Genomic DNA, 18,554 nt, shown 5'->3' with positions numbered 1-18,554 from the left:
TCCTATCATCAAATTATTATTACTTTTATTATTTAATTTTACTTTTTTTAAATAAAAAAATGTTTGGTAAATATGTATTAATTGAGGTTGTTTGGTTCTTCTTTGATGAACATTTAAAAAATTGTTTGGAATATACTATTTTGAAAATCAGTTGATCGAATTAGTTAAACGGTTGTTTAGAGTACGTTGTTTTGAAAATTAGTTGATTGCGTTAGTTAAACGGTTATTCAGAATATTGTATTTTGAGAATTTAATTGATCACGTCAGTTAAACAGTTATTCGATATGCATTGTTTTGAAAATTTAATTGATTAGATGAGTTAAACGGTTAATTATTCTTCATTCTTATCCAAATTAACTCTCGCAATTTTTTTTTAAACCAAAATTTGAGATAGTTTATGAAAATCGTAAATGAATCGATTTCAAATTATTCTCTTTTTTTTCCCTATTTTTTATGCATATATCAAAATTTTAATTATAAATTCCCCCTTTAATAATCTTCTTATAAGGAATCTCATTGAAGATTTGCACCTATTATAAATGAGTATCCTTCTTTACAAATATAATATATATATATATATATATATATATGTGGACTTGTTTAGAAAGTTGACTATTTAATTTTTTTAACTATTTTAACTTGACTAAAATAATTGTATTTGGGTAGGTAATTGATTTTTTTAAAGTTAATTTGATAATTATAAAAGAAAAAGTGAAACGGTTATGAATTTAATGTAATATTTTATCTTATTAATATTTTAACTTTTTTTATTTTTATTAATTATTTTAGCCAAAAAAAAATACTAAAAATACAACTTGCCAAACAGAGCCATATAGAAAGGACTCCATATGTATAATCAAATTTATAAGATTTGTCAGTTACTATTAGAGCTTCTTACATTTTTTTATTTTTATAGTCAATAATGCTATAAACACCCCTGTTTTGTATGCTCAAAATCATAAAATAAAAGTTGTGATACAAACACTCTGTTTGGCAAGCGGGTTTTGGATTTTTTTTTTTAAATTAAAATTTATAAAAGATAATATAGGTTAACGTAGTGAATGAGATAAAATATCATATAAAATTCATAATTATATTTTTTTTTTCACAAATATCACATTTAACTAAAAAAATCTAAGCATCTTCTTAAACATAAAAATTTTAACCTATTAAAATATTTAAAAATTAAAATAATCTACTAAAATAACTAATTTTCCAAACCAAAACAATTTTTTACAAAATTATTCACAGATCATACAGGGATTATGGGGCCAAGTGTTCCCCTATGTGGGACCCACATGTGGGCCGTATTATTTGGATATAATTTGTTACAAGACATCCTTTTTAGAGGATCCCATCATGTGAGCCCCACACATACATGAGTGAATTCTACACATTATAAGTAGTGTGGATCACTTTAGAAGTTGCAGGATCCTCCAAAAAAGAGATCTCACTCATTTTTTAATTTGTGAAATAAAAATGTAGAGATTTTAAATTTTTTATTAAAATTTCTACCTTATGTGAGTGAGTGCTACAAAAATTATTCCATCCGTTTCAAAATATTAATTTTTAATTTTATTTTTTATTATCTCAAAATATTAGTTATTTTTCTAAAATAGAATATAAATTTACTATTTTGTCATTCTCTTAAATTCATTAATAAAACAAAAGGAACAATTATGACAATTGGTATTATCTAAAAAATGAACTATCAAAAGATAATTTTAAAAAATTAATATTTTAAAAATATAATAATTATACTATCAAAAAAATTTGAACTATCAAAAAAAGACCATTATTTTATGACGAGTGTGCTTGGTTTGAGTTTTCTAGATTAAGTTTTTTTTAAAACTAAGTTTTTTATTTTTTGTGTTTTTTCGTTTTTAGTGAATGTTTTTAATATTTTAAGCACTTTTTACTTTTTTAAATGTACCTTACTTAGATGTATCTAAAAAGTAAAAAATTTGTGAAAAAATATTTTAAAAAATTAGCAAATACATAAAAATACGAAAAATATACTAAATTTTTGTATTTTTTGATATTTATTGAACTTTTAAAATAATTTTTTCACAAAATTTATACTTTTCATGTGTATTTATGTTAAATGTGTCTAAAAAAAATTTGCTTAAAATATTAAAAAAATTCAGTAAAAATAAAAAAATACAAAAAATAAGAAAGTATAATTTTTTGAAAACTGTTTTCAGAAAAATGAAACAAAACAAGCTAGAGGAATTAATTGAAAATTTTGTATTCATAACATTTACAAAAATGCAAGAGGCCCCAAAAATTCTACCAAAAGTTTTACCAAATGTCTCACATGGGTGTGGGACCCACATGGGACCCACATTGTGTGGGTCCCACACCCATGTGAAACATTTGGTAAAACTTTTGGTAGAATATTTGAGGTCTCTAGCATTACTCTAACATTTATTTGTGAAACAATTAATGTGTTTTAGAGTTTCACTTGTATGGGACCTACATATGATACATGTGGATCCTATCTTTCAGTCTAATTTATAAATAATTTTACAAAAAATAATGTGAATCATATTTGTGTGAATAATTTCGTTAAAAAAAAATAAAGCATTTAATCCTCACTTAAATGAGTTAATAGAAAATTTTGTATTTATACCATTGCCGTTTGTGAAACAATTATGTGTTTTTGAATTTTATTTGTGTGGGGCCATATATGATACAGATGGACCCTACCTTTCCGTTTGATTTGTAAATAATTTTATAAAATATATAAAAATAAAAATACCAACTCGATCTAAAAAAATAAGAGGTCTCATTTAAAGTGAGATGTGTGGGCTCATGTGAATTATATTTGTGTGAATAATTTCGTAAAAAAATTATGTATCAGCCCCCGTTTGGGAAGTGGATTGTCTTTTTGATTTTTTGACTTTTTTTTGACTATTTTAGCCTGGGCTAAAAAGCTTGGTTTGGAAAGTGCTTTTTGGCTTTTTTGATTTTTTTTGTGAGAGAAGAATGTAATGATTATGAGTTGGATGTGATGTTTTGTTTTTTGTGGCTAAAATAGCCTATTTTGTCTTTTGTGACTAAAATAGTCAAAAAAACCCAGAAAAGCCATTCCCAAACGGACCCTCATTAGTTTTTAAAATAAAGCATTTAATTCCCACTTAAATGTATACACATTCACTCTCTTTTATGCATTTAATCCCCGGGGTTGTTTGGGATTGGATTTGAAGTGATGTAGTAGAGAGGTGACGTGATTTAAATAAGATGATATGACTTAAATAGGATAGTTACTTTTTAACTTTTTGACTTTTTTAAGACACCCTAAACAAGGCCTATAAAATTTGTTATGTTACTATAGCTTCGTTTGAGAAATTGGTTTGTGGATTTTTTTGGTTAAAATAGTTACAAAAAATAAAATAGGTTTTTAGCTTAATAAGACAAAATATCACATTTAACCCATAATCATTATATTATTCTCTCACAAAAAAGTCAAAAAAATCAAAAATTCTTCACAAAATAAGCTTTTTAGCCCCATATTAAAATAGTCAAAAAAAAAACTAAAAAACTAAAAAGCCAACTTACTCCCCAAACGGAGCTTATGTTGGTTGTTTGACCATGGATTATTTCCAAATGTGTCAACGGCAATGAATATAAATAAGAAAACAAAGATATTTGAGATTTACAAAATATTTTTCAATTTGACTAACATTGAAATAGTAAGATAGATATTAGTTTTTAATTTATTACATACGTGTGTACCCTTTTTATGCATACCTTCCTTAATCAAGTCAATATAGGTGAATTTGTGATCTAAATTAGTAGGTGACCCGTACGGGAATTTATTTTTAAAATGAAAAATTAATTTTGTGTCTTAATATTTTATGTGTTAAAAATTTTAAAAATAGAAAGTCAAATATAGATAAATATGCTAATGGTTGATATGTGAAATAGGCTCATAAAAACTTCTTTTTTAAAAAAATAAATAAATTAAAAATGTATTCTCAACTTAAAATCAAATTCTCATTTGTGTTAATTAAATTTATCAAAAAAATAAGAATTCCACTTGTATCAAAATATATATTTAAAAAATAAATAAAAACAACGAAATTTTTTCTAATATATCAATTATGACTTGGTTATAACTCATGGGGCATGTTTGATTCGGTGGATTAGAGCATGGGATTAGGATTATTAATCCGAGGGCCCAATTATCCTATGTTTGTTTTAACACTTTGGTTTAGGATTATTAATCCAATGGATAATTAATCCAACAAATTTGTAGGATTATTAGTAATGGGGTAGGGGTGGGATTATTAATCCAATGAATATTAATCCAATTGGATAGTGAATACCACACTAATTTAATAGGATTATTAATACTTCACTATTAATCTTGTGAATCAAACACTATTTTGGTTATTAATTAAAAAGTCTTTATTAATTTCTTATGTTTTTTGTTATGTTTAAGGTGGTGTAGGAAGTCTTTAATTACGTTTCAAGTGATATTTGATTATGATTTATTATAATACTTTTATATGACAATATTTAAGTATTTTATTATACAAAAAAAGCATTTAATGTGGGTTGACTCAAATGTATGATTTATACTTATATCGATAAAATTGTAAAAGTTATTCACATTTATATATAAAAAAATACAAATTCAAATCATAATTTGTGTCCTCACAAGGAATCAGATACAAAATATTTATAACCTTAATAATTTCAGTTTTCAAAGGAGTTCTGATTAATTATGCGATACATCATAATAACCGTAAAAAATTTGTTCCAGCCAAATTATTTTATATATCTTTTTTGACAAAGCTTATGAAGGTATATTATCAATAATACTACTAATTTAAATTTTTTTTTTGCAAATTATTCAAGAAACATTAATAGGTGCCTTAAATATATACGATCATTTTCAATAAATCATTATTCTTCAAAATAATATTCCACACTATTTATCAATTGGCATTTGTCAATTTATCTTTTACAAATTTAACAAAAGAATTGAGTTCCATTATTTTAATCAATCAATATCAAATTGGACGCTACACATGTATGTAAATTATTTCAAAAAATATGATGTCTGATATAAAATCGCAATGGAGTTAACTTTAATTAATGTAATTATATTTTGTATTATAATATGTGTTACAAAAGAACAATATTAATTTTAATTTAAAATAAAATATTAATTTAAATTATTTATTTCAATAATTTTAGCCTTATTGTTTTATAAAAGTGTTAGTTGAATATTGGGTAAATTACACTTTTACCCCCTAAACTATACGCACTTTTTCTATTTGATCCCTTAACTATTGCTTGTGTTTCTTTAGCCCCTAAACTTTAATAATTTGTGTCTGTCATCCAAATCATTAACGAAATAACATTAGTGGAGGGCAAAAGAGATATTTTACACAAAAATAAAATTGAAGGGAATGTTCCCGCCAATCCTCTGATGTATACCCACATATATATACATGGTTGTGTATGGGAAAAAAAAAATCAAGAAGACCAAGAAGAGAAAAGGGAAGGATAGTAGAAAGAGGAAGAACAATATACCGGATGGATGCAACGCATTGCTCATGTGGCAGAGCTGCTGTGATGAAGATATCTTGTACAAACTTAAACCCAGGAAGACGATTCTTTTACTGCGACGGATATGGGCTCAATGGGAGAGGATGTGGATTTTTCCAGTGGTTTTGTCACGCCCCACTTTTTATTACTCGAAGCCATTATCAAATTCATTAACTCAATTCAATTTCAGAGATAACATGCGGAAATAAACTCATACATTCAATCCATAGAAATGAATATAAATACTCTCATTCGTATGCAAAGTAAATGTTACATGAACATACTCAATAAATTGCCCTTGGGCTTACAACCTTTAAATAAACAAATGAAGGGGTGTAACCCTTTTACACATATGGTGTTCCGCCAACAACAAAGAGGCCCCGTGGCCAACAAATAAGAAGATCCAAATCCTGTAGCACAACCTGCTAAACACTTGAAAAAGATTCAACAACGTGGGATGAACATAAAGTCCAGTAGGGATCTCAACATGATCCTCAACAATAACAACTTACAGATAGCTATGATCATGCACACTCATTCTCGTACTAGAATAGTAATATGACAGTTTATACAAAATATATATATATAAACTTTTCTTGAAAACAACCGTTTCATTCAACGCTATAAGCGATTCATCTTTCCTTATTCCTTTCATTAATCCTCATTCCCATTCTTTCATAATATTAACAATTACTTAGGAAAATAATCTCACTAAGCCCGATACTCTCTTCCACTTCCTATACATACACAGATGTACCTTTTCAAAACATGTTTATCGTTAAAACATTCATTCTCCTTCACACTTTCCAAAAGACAAAAAAAGACATTTTGATTCATTTCCACTACTATCATACCTATACATGCATAACCTTGTAAAAATATAAATTTACAACTCACCCACATGTATACAATCAATCAATGGAGTAACTCGGTTCTCCGAACTGGAACCAATCAAATCTATGATATTTTCAGTTACAACAAAACAACAACAATTCCACCCTGCTCAACTAGCTATGCGCTTAGTAAGCCAAAGATATACTGAAATAACTTCAACCAACTTCGCTCTACTAGCTATGTGCGTAGTAAGCCAAATACCAGTTTACCAGGCGCTAGCTGGAAGGGTATGGTGCCTTCTATTATTAGCGCATACAGTTCTCCAGGCGCTAGCTGGAAGGTAACGGTACCTTTGATTATAAGCGCGGCATATAACGCCAACAACAACCATGCAACAAGGCATATCCAACATGTATAATGCATATACATAACCAACAAGAATCTAACAACGAGTTAAAGTAGATAAACACATAGGTGTAATGTATCCACAACAATTCAACACAACCATGTCATCCTCCACCGATGACCAAGGACAAAACCTCTAGATGCATGTATATTGTACATCTATTAACAGACTCAAATATCATGAGATCATCAACTTATCACTAATACTAACATAGTAGTATAAGATACAACAATCCAACATTCATACTCATTTCAAAGTACCTTTCCCATTTCACAAAACCAACTCTCTTTATTTTTCAAAACCGGTTTTATTCCTTTTGTTTTTCACAAAATTAATTCCAAGGACAATAAAGCCAAAGCTCATTTTAATCTACTACATTCATCTCCAAGCCATTCCAATTTAATTATACAAGTTAAATCATAATCACTAAAATAGGATTTCCCTCCCCTTCTCCCAATATTGATAAAAAGGTTCAATCATCTACAACAAACAACAATGGCTTCATTCAAAACCCAAAATACCCAAGTATTTACCCAATGATCAAAACCCCTCTATTGAGTTATTAAACCAAATAAATATTAGGGTTTCCTCTCCTTACAACAACAACATGCTAATTAACACCCAATTAGCCCCAAAACACATCTAATGATAATAGATCTAAATCCAACAACTAACCCAAAGTTCAACCTCATGAATTTATACAAAAATCCAACATAAAATGGTTTTCATGCAATACAAAAATTACCACATGTCTATCTATAGACGTAGTATTGAAAAAGAACAAGGAGAATCCCTACCTCAAAGGAGAACTCAAAAGGAGATGATGACCCGAAATCAAAGTGCTCCAAATCCACAATTTTTCCGATTAAGACGAAGCCCTCGACACCCTCTACCTTTTTAACAAAGGACCTAGGATGGATTCATACTAGAAGGAGATGAAATCTAGAGAGATAATAAGTTTAGAGAGAGAGACTCTCGGCTGCTAGGGTTTCAAGAATGAAAGAGGGAGAAAAATGATCTTTTTCCCCGTTGCTGCCTACTAAAATACGATAGACTCGCTCGAGCGAAGACCTGGTTGCTCGAGCGACCAGACACAGAAAACACACGCGCGGGCAAACAAACCAGAAGCTCGCTCGAGCCAAGAATTCCAGTGTTCAGGTCCTAGTACCAGACGCAACGCTCGCTCAAGCGAAGCCACCCTGGCTCGACCCACCAGACACAAAACTCCACGCTCGCTCGAGCGACAAACAGCTCGCTCGAGCTAAGGACTAAAAACCTGGGCAGCAACCACCTGCTCCCAATCACACCCAACCTGGAACGAACAAGTCCAAAACATTCTATAACTCAAATTTAAAGAATTGAATGACAGAAACAAGTTCAAAACAACAACCGGAATCCACGGAACTAAGTCCGGATACTACAATCAAAGGAGAAAGAACCGGGATCGCTATAGGTTTGATGTCCCTATGTGTGGCCGGTCAAAGCAAGTTATACCAGGACTCCTACGAAGGACTACTAAGATAGAGGAGCAAATATCAGAGATGAAAAAAAAGAAGAAGATACTCTGGGCTTGTTTGGTTGTGTCTTGGCTTATCATCTTGGTATTGTTGCTATACAAGATACTCTGGGTTTCCTATGTAATATATTTGCTATGTAAGTTATTGGATATGTAATGAATTGAAGGTTTTGTATAGAAAATTGTGTGCCCAAATCTTCTATAATGGCTGATTATGTTCATTAACAAAAAACAAATACACACACACACGAAAAAAAAAAAGTAACAGTTCAGCCCCCCCTTCCCCCATTTAAAGATAAACATCAGCATCACTTTCATTCATAAAAAGTTTTAAGTTCATTGTCATTACAAACACAAAAAACAATCCTACATTACTAAATAGTTGACATGAAGTTCATTTTCATTACAAACACAAAAAGCAATCATATGTTTCTACTATTGTGTTCACCCTCTCTTCTTGGATGTACCTTCTTTGGCTGGTGCTGCCCTTTTCAGTCTTAAGGCTTGAGTGATAGAGGTGGTAGGAGCATGTGGTGTTGGTCTTATAGGCATTGGAGGTTGACTTGCAAAAGTTGTAACAGTAGGTGGTGGCCTCCTTGGCATTGGAAGTTGACTTGCAAAAGTTGCAACAACAGGTGGTAGCCTCCTTAGCATTGGCCCTTGACTTGCAAAATTGGTAGTAGCAGGAGGTGGTGGCCTCCTTGGCATTGGCCCTTGACTTGCAAAAGTTCCAACATCACTTTCACCTTCTGTTGTATTATCCTGCTGCAAAGCACAAGATGCATCATAGTTAGTGATCACTACGTAAATGAAAACAAACAGATGTTGTGGACTTTACTTATAGAGGGTAGAAGCTTTGATTTACAAATCCTGGTGTTGTGGCCCTTCTGTCCACATTTTCTACAACTCAAATTCTTTTTAAATCTCCTTAGCTTTGTAGGTTTTTGACCTTTAGGTCCCTTATCTGGTTCCCTCTTTCTTGCCTTCATTGGCTTTCCAGGCTACTTAAGGTATTCTGAAGGAAGCACTGGTTTTTTCCCTGATTGCTCCCACATCTCAGCACCATTCATTGGACACATCATGTGTGTGTAAGCCTTCATAAATGTATCTTTGTTGTAACAATAATGGATATATTCCTCAGGTTGCTCCATTGATATCCAAATAACAAATATTACATGTGCACAAGGGATTGCTGTCAACTCCCATCTTCTGCAAAAACATGTCTCCTCCTTAAGGTCCACTATAAACTGATCACCATGCATTCCTCTTACTTCAAATTTTTTATCTCTTGCCAATGCTGGAATGTATGCAGCTGCATTTGTCTTATTTTTCTCCAACACCTTGTGTATCTTAGGGCCTATGTTATCTTGTCACTCTTATGCATACTCTCTTCTCTTAACTAAAATTTCCATCAAATACACTTTAATTCTCTCAAAACAAGTTAAAATTGGCTTGTCCCTAGCAAATACAATGGAAGCATTGAAAGACTTACATAGGTTGTTTACCAGAATGTCACATTTTGCACTGGTACCAAAGTAGGATATGGTCCAATGGACTGGATCCTTAGCAGCTGTAGACGCGCCCGCGTGGGGCCCTCGCTACAGTTCGGACTCGATTTGTGTCACGGTTCTTAATCTGAACCAAAGAGTCCAAATCCGGCAAATCATTTTGAGAAACAGATTTTTGAAAAGAAGTGCCAAACATGGACTGCTTTGCCAGATACAGAGTCGCCACCTAAATATTTTAAAATGGGAGAATTTAGGAAACCCTGACTCGGTGCCAAAGGCCACGTGTCCGTCATCACCAAAGTTGCCTCGGCTCGGGAATTTGGGTATGATTGGGAAAGGTCAGCTATGAGCGCCCCCTCTCGCCCGATTCGAAGATCGGCCTCTACTAACCATGATATCCAGTTTTGAAAACGTTATGTGTTCTTATTCCATTTATTAGCCTAGAATTACTATGTTATGCGCACAACAAACAAGTATAGACTAGATTGCCTAATTTGGAAATAAGCATTGCATATCCGTTTGTTTTAAAAAACACTTTGGAATTTGCTGCTCGCAAATAGGCTAAAATACGAATTTCAACGAGTTTTTCCAACACAAACAATCCAACCTTCACCCACAGGCATCCAAGCAGTTATATCACATAAGCAGCTAGCCTCATGGTAATCATGCTGTTATGGCAACACTCACACGCATGCGGTATGCTAAAGCATAAATACTTACAATGTACTCCGTGCCAAAACAATAAACTAGTTAGCAAACATGCATGGTCCTAGTTCATGTCAATTTGACTAATGTAACACATACAGGATGCAATTAGAGTAGGCTCGGCTAACCTAAACATGGCATGTGAAATGCTGCAACTAACACGTATTCAATTTGGAATTGAAATACAAATGCAGTTAGAATGATGCGCCGAGCCCGGTGCATGCAAGACAAATGTATGGATGCACGCATGCATAGCATAAGGTATGCTAATTTAAACATGACCTATTACTAACCATCAAAGCAGGTAAGTAAAAGGGAAAAAAAAATGGGGATTGGAAGACATGCACACACACGTACCCACACTTATTACAGATTCGCCCTCGCTCGGAGGGACCAAATAAATATTACAAATTAACTAACTCGCGAGCTAATTAATTATTACAAATTGCCTAATTAGTTAACAAACTAACTAAGCTAGGAAAAATAGTAAACCGCCTCGAGAAGAGAGCCTAATGCAATGCGTGCTCAGTCCTGCTCGGAAGTGCACTGCCATGCCTAGGCTGCCTCTGTTTTCCTTACTATACTCCTCTGGAGACTTCCAAAGTCTCAGGAATGCTTCCCTGGACATTGGGAGATGTCACCGGCTGAATAGGATTGTCACCGGCAGTGGTATGTAGTCACCGGCCGTTGGTGAAGCTATCGGCAGAGGAAGGATTGCCGGTCGGCACTCCATGAAGTCGGCCGACAGAGAATGCCTGCAAAACCTGTTTGACAGCAGCAGAGGGCAAGGCAGAGCATGGCAATACAATTCAAGCCATATATGCACCAAACATGTTCCTTATCATGTGAATGAGTCAAAGGAACATGCTTCTTGGTTCTCGGACCACCAATCACGCATTTCAATGCGTGATGGCCCGAGAGACCAAGCATGCACATTTGATGTCAAGTGCAATGCAAACCAACAAACCAAAGAGACTCAACCTCTATCACAAACATTTCAAGAGGCCAAGCATGCATGCAAGTGGAATGCGATCTTAGGCATGTGAGCTAAGGATGCGACATGGCAATGCAACGCATTCATGCAATTATGCAAGCAAGCATGCGAGACAAACATGCAAACAAATAAAGGGTAGACTTGAGCATGATGGGGGCAGCTCTAATTAGGCCCAAAAACAGTGGCCAAAGTGCTATGAAATGAGGGCTAAATGACATGCAAACATGCATGCACACAAGGACCGACACTTAAGCATTAAAGAGCAATTCTCAAGCACACTCGAGAGGGTACAAACATGGACAAATGACATGCATTAAGCTTTGAAAATCATGCGAGAACATGGTGCCAAACCAAGCAAGCAAGATAGGCTAAACATGCAATAAATGGCCCAAGCATCCAAAGCAAACTAATGAAGTATTGAACTACACTTAGCAAGACCAAACATGGCATGAACTAAATAACTCAAAACAGAATTTTGGCATGTTAAGACAAGGCCTAAAGATCACTTAGATGGCATCCAAATGACCTAAATTCAAAGGCATGCACAAACGCCAAAACATGGAGCATGCTACACAAGCTTTCAAAGCATTAAAGAGGTGCCCAAGGCAAGCATACAAGCATGTCAAAGGGACTGAAATTATGCTATAAATGATGCCAAATCATTAGAATAAAGCAAGTAGTGCATGCTACACACTCACACACTTAAGGCCAACAAGCCAAAATGTAAAGGGGGCATATAATGCATGGCAAAGCCGACCCAAATAACTATGGACAGACCTCTAGCATGGCAAAATAAGCACACAAGCTTCACAAAACTAGACCTAAAACATGCTTGAACGATGGTTTACAACCTAAGACATGTTAAGGCCTAAACATGGCATTACAAGGTAGGTATGCTAAGCATGCATGGTGTACCAAAACCAATCAAAAACAAAGGCATATTATGACATAATAAGCACAAAAAACAGCCAAGGCATGGTCAAGATGAAGCTTAACTAGGTGCTCCCTCAAGAGGCCAAAAATGGTCCTTTTCAAGGACAACAAGGAGAGAGGGTGGCCCTCTTCTCCCTAGGACCTCAAGGCACCATCCTCACCTCTGAAATCCCTCAAGATTTCAGTGGTGAGGAGGCCCAAACACCAAGGTCCCGGAGCTCACTCAAAATGGCACAAAATGGGGCCTCTCAAGGCCTAAGAGGGGTCAAACACCTCCAAACCACAAAACACTCTAAACAATCTATTTAGAGGGCTTAAAAACAGAACTTTTTTATGTTATACACTAAGCACAAAAACAGTTCTAAGATAAGCAAAAATACAATGCAAAAATGGGGAATATAAAGGCAAGTTTCTTACCCTTGAAGACTTTCTTCAAAAATGGTGGACCAGCTGGTTCTTCAAGCTCAAAACCACCCAAGAACTTCAAGAACAACCTCTGGTTCTTCAAGGAACCAAGAAAAGGTGTAACACTATGTGTTTGTGTGCAATAGTAAGATACAAACACACTTAAACACACACAAAGGCCAAATGAGAGAGAGGTATAGAGATAGAATATGTATGGAACCCTAGACCTAAAACCAGAGCTCTCACACAACTTTTCTCTCTAAAGTGTCTAACCTAAAGCCAAGAGGAGAGGGCTCCTCTTATAGAGGAGCCAATCTTGTAAAGCTTACAAGGTAAGCTAACAAGGAAGCCATCCCTCCATACACGTGTATGGAGGGGAACAAAATGCCACACAGCTGTATTAAAATATCTGCAAAAGCAGATGAACAGTAGTCGGCTGCTCAAAAATGCCATTTTGACAAAATGGACTGCCGACCGGCAATATACATTGCCAATGGCAACAAAACACCAGCCGGTGGCCTCTAGCCATGGCCGGTGATGTGTGGGGGTGCCTCACAAGGCATTCCCTGCCCCTCCAAGGCAAAACACGAGTGTTTGGTGCCAAACCAGACACTAAACAGTCGAGTTCGGAGATCCTGAGGCAAGGCGCGTAGCCGAGACCTCCGGGAACTCCAAGACCTCCGGGAACTCCAAACGAACACAAACATGGATGATCACCGGGTGTTCAAATGGTGACGTCCAAGTCTTGAGGACGGTCAAAAATGGGATGTCTACAGCAGCCAACCATTCATATACCAATTTGTTCTCCCTCTTCAACTCTTGCATTTCAGCATTGAACCTGCCCACATAAATTGCTCTAGCTAAATTCCATAACATATCCTTCAAGTTTTGACCTCCAAACTTATTTTTTTTGAAATTTTTGTGTAAATGTCTTATACAATGCCTATGTTCAGCTGCTGGAAGCAAATCAACAATTACTTACTCCAAACCCTGCAATCATCCAAATACACATGTCAAACAAACAAAAGCAACATAAGCCACAAACAGATTAGAGATTATGGTCCATTTTGCTTACCTTTTGCTTATCATAGATTATGGTCCATTTTAGATCATTAGATATTCTAAGATCAGCCATCAAATATTGTAGAAACCAGGTCCAGCTACTGGTGTTTTCAATCTCCACCATTGCATAAGCTATAGGATATGTTTGGTTATTTCCATCTAGTCCAACTACAGTGAGCAACTGACCACTAATAACACCTTTTAAATGACAACCATCAACAAAATTATAGGCCTGCAGTCCTCAATAAACCCCTTCTTCAGTGCATACCAAAAAACATAGAACCTCTGAAATACATTAGTTGGGTTTCCATCCTCATCCGGTTTAAAGTGCAAGTACACACTATTTCCTAGGTTGGTTCTATCAATCTCTTTGCAATAGTCCCACATGTTTGCAAATTGTTCAGTAACACTTCCTCTTAGCTTTGTTAGAGCCATTCTCTTTGCTTTGTAAAGTTGACTAGGGGAAACCTTAATGTTAAAATCTTTTCTTACCTTTTTCATAAGTTCAGAAACAGAACATGTTGGATTTATTCTAAATTCATCCAAATACACCATTGCCAACCAACGAGAATTGACTAGCCTATTTGCCTAAACCCTACCACAAGTGTGCTTAGGGTTGTATGTCTTTACTTTAAGTGTTTTCTTGTGTCCACTTCTTAGAGATGTAAAAATAGTCAAAGGGTATCCTTCTCTACAATTTGCTCTAACTCTACTCCCGTCATTCTTTTTAAACCTAATGTCTTTACCATTGAGGATAGCATGATGCCTGACAGCTCCAGCAAATTGAGCCCTGCTTTTTAAAATCATTCCTAACTCAAAAATAGGGTTCTCTTTTCCATAAATAGATTTGAACTCTTTGTACTTGGTCCTTGGCAACCCATCATCCCCATCTTTTGATTCTTCAAGGCTGGCAAACCCATCTGAGGAATCTCATTCCTCACTTTCTAGTTCAGAAAAATCTTGAACATGATTATTTTTTGGTGGCTTACTTGCATGTTGGTCCACTCCCTGCCACTGGCTCTTTATTCAAGCTGTAATCATTGTCAACAAATACTTCATATTCGGCCTCTGAAGCAGAATTTGAACTGTGCCCATCCCCATCAACATTGGGTTCATAAATACTCATTTTTGTTGTGTTGCATTCCCAGTCGCATTCCTCTACATTGACATTCTGGAAATATTCATCAAAACTCAGTAGAACAGGGACAGGTTCCTCAATATAAAGTTCCAATACACCACCCACTATAGATTTCATCATTTCATACACATTCTCATCAGAACTAATAAATCTAAATCTTCCATCTATGCTCTGATTCTCACTAACACTGACTCTGTAATGAAATCCAACAAAATCACTATATCCTACCATTTGGGCGCATTCAACCAATGCTAGCAATGGCATCCTCTCCCTATCATTGTAGTCAATGTAATCTACTTGGCCCCCAACATAAGACCTCTTTCCATTTTCTGTCCTAAATTGACCACCATGATTGACTTTAATGGTAAAGTGATCAACATTGATGTCTGCATGGGCATTGGACTAATATAACATTAAAAAACAAAAAATTGAGAAACATATGCACATGCATGGGAACAATCAGACAAAAAATACAGGGGACAATCAGACAAACAGACGAAAAATTGAGGAACACTAAAAAAAAAAAACACACACTAAAAGATGGGAGATAATCAGACAAACACGTACAACAAGACTTCACTTTTTGGAATAGGACATACACTTCAAAATTCACTTCTTCAAAACAATATAGTAAACAAGAAAGATTCAACAAATAAAAAATTAACCAAAAATGTACAAAACTGATCGAAAATGCTCAAAAAATCATAACCATGCAAAAATCTTAACCAAAAACTATAAAAATTATACTTACATTTAGGTATATAACTATCTTGATGTCGTACATACTTCGCCATGGCCATCTGACCTCAATCAACACCAATAATGTTGCAAAACCCTTTGATTCTTCAAGAAAACCACAAACCCTAGCCTCAATTGACATTCTGAAGACTCAATCGAAGTTATGAAAACTGAATCGATCATCTGAAAACCACAAACCTCCCATTTTTGTTACCCCAATTCGTTTCACGTGTATGGCTCATGCTATTGAGGACGAAATGTCCATTTTGACCTTCGTATCAGCCTTTCGTAACATGTGGAATGCACGTGCAACGCTATTCTATTAATGATTTGGACGACAGACACAAATTGGACTTGACAGACACAAATTATTAAAGTTTAGGGACTAAAGAAACACAAGCACTAGTTAAGGGACCAAATAGAAAAATCGCGTATAGTTTAAGGGGTAAAAGTGTAATCCACCCTAATTGAAATTGAGTTTATGTAAAACTTTATATATAAATGGAAAGGCATGCTGTTGTGGTTCTTTTAGAAAAATGTAAACTTTTAGACTGTGCCACTTAAATAATATGATATGATTTGTGGGTCTCTAACATTTATTAAATAAATAATAATAATTAAATGATAAAGAGAAAAGTATATTTACATCTATTTATACGTTCGGGTCCAGCTTGTCTCAAGTTGAGATTAAGACTGGACCCGTCCAGTTCGGCCCATGGGGTCTATTTTTTGGGCCCGTTTTAATAATCCGAACTGTTACATGTGTAGAACTCGTCGAGTACTACATGTTTATAAAAAATCACGTTGATCGGATATCAATAACTATGTGATCAAATCAGTTTTGTATAAAAAAAATGGACGGTGAAACAATTAACGGTTGATAAAAAATTGTTTTGTTTACATAGCTATCGATATCCGATCAACATAATTGTTTACAGGCATATAGTACTCGACGAGTTCTATACATTGAACGGTTCGAATTATCAAAACGGGACCCATGGTGGGCCCCTACGGGCCCAACAGTACAGTCCAATCCAATCTTGGACTGGACCAAAACCGCTGCCTATACATTCAAACACATAATATGCCAAACTCATACACATATACATAGGACCCCCACACTCTCTCTACATTGTTCATATGGACATTCGTTTATTTTATCTTCAATAATACTTAGAAAATCATTCACAAAATGTGAAACCTATCATTTGTGAGATGTCTGCCTCATATTCTGTAAATAATTTTTATACACATCAACTTGTTATTTTATCTTTGATGCGTGAAACATGTAGGAATAAATAATAATTTTGTTGCCCTCAAAATTGTTAACTTAAGAATAAATTGTCAATTTAAATAATTATCTCTTTAAATTATAAATAATTTTATAGATATAACATTCTTACTAAAAGTCCTACAAAAAAAAAATGCAAGAGGCTAAATTTAATTAATTGTAAAATATATATATATATATATATATATAATATTTTGACAACCAAAGATATTTGAACACATATGCTTCAAGTAAAATTTTTAATACGTAGAGTTGCTATTAAATTATTAATATTAATTCACTTTATCACAAACAATGAATATAATTAATATTTTACATAATATTATACATGTCGGTGCACAAAAATTATATACGCACATGATTTACTTAATTTTGTTACAATATGTTACACATTGAATGATTCGTTCATATAATTTTTTTCTTTTGAACCCTTCCAAATGAGACTCTCACCGATAAAAGTCTAATTTATTAACAAGAAGAGTCTTGTTTGAAATGATTAAGAGGAAAATTTTTGTGTGAATAAATCATTACTATTGTTACAATTGATTATGATTTAACTAAAAAAAAAATAAAAAAATTACAATCATCAGGGTAATAATCTTTTCTTAATTATTACGAGATACTGAAATATATTATTACAAAAAAAATAATAAATAAAAAAATCCTATTCCATGCTCTTTATTTCGAGTTTGGATATACTAGCTTTGAATAACACGCTTTCACACGTAAAGTCACTGTGTTATGAGATTAATCTATAATTATATTAATTATTTGGACCGCTCATCCCATATAACAAATTGAAAATAATATTTATATAAAAAAAAATTAATCATAAATAAATAATGACATAATTAAATCACTCATATAGCATAACAGATATATAGTACAGACGTTATAGATAAAAATAATATAATAATACGACAATCAACATATGATTAATTTTATTTTTTGTATATGAATAATTTTATGTATAAGGTGAATGGGTTAGTTAAATCTCGATGAGTTAACGTAGTGTGTGCAATTTGGAAGTTAGGTGTGTACTCCCTTTAAGTTTCAGGTTCACCTTTTCTTAGGAGTAATATGTTGGCGCTGTTTGAGAAGTGCCTAAAGAGGTTATTATAGTCTAAAAATTTTTTTTAGCCAAAAAGCCACTTTTGCAAGCTTTTTCAAAAAAAAAAAAATATATATATATATATAGGACTGCACAGCCGGCAGTGTAGGCACAGCCTACACTGTCAACTTTGTCACTTGTTCCATCAATAAACATTTTACGATTTTACCCCTTGATAGCAATTTAAAAAAATATTTTTTTAGGGACAAATCTGTCATTTTAATTTCAAACATCATTTCAACACATTTTTTAATATAACAACTCAAATAAAATCCATCTCATCTTCCCAAACACAAAAACTAAAATAGCCTATTAAAATAGCCAAAAAGCCAAATAGCCTACTAAAATAGC

The sequence above is a fragment of the Camellia sinensis genome, chromosome 8 (assembly GCF_055761805.1).
Source record: "Camellia sinensis isolate YWXY chromosome 8, ASM5576180v1, whole genome shotgun sequence".
Taxonomy (NCBI): Eukaryota; Viridiplantae; Streptophyta; class Magnoliopsida; order Ericales; family Theaceae; genus Camellia; species Camellia sinensis.
This window is presented reverse-complemented; position numbering follows the sequence as displayed.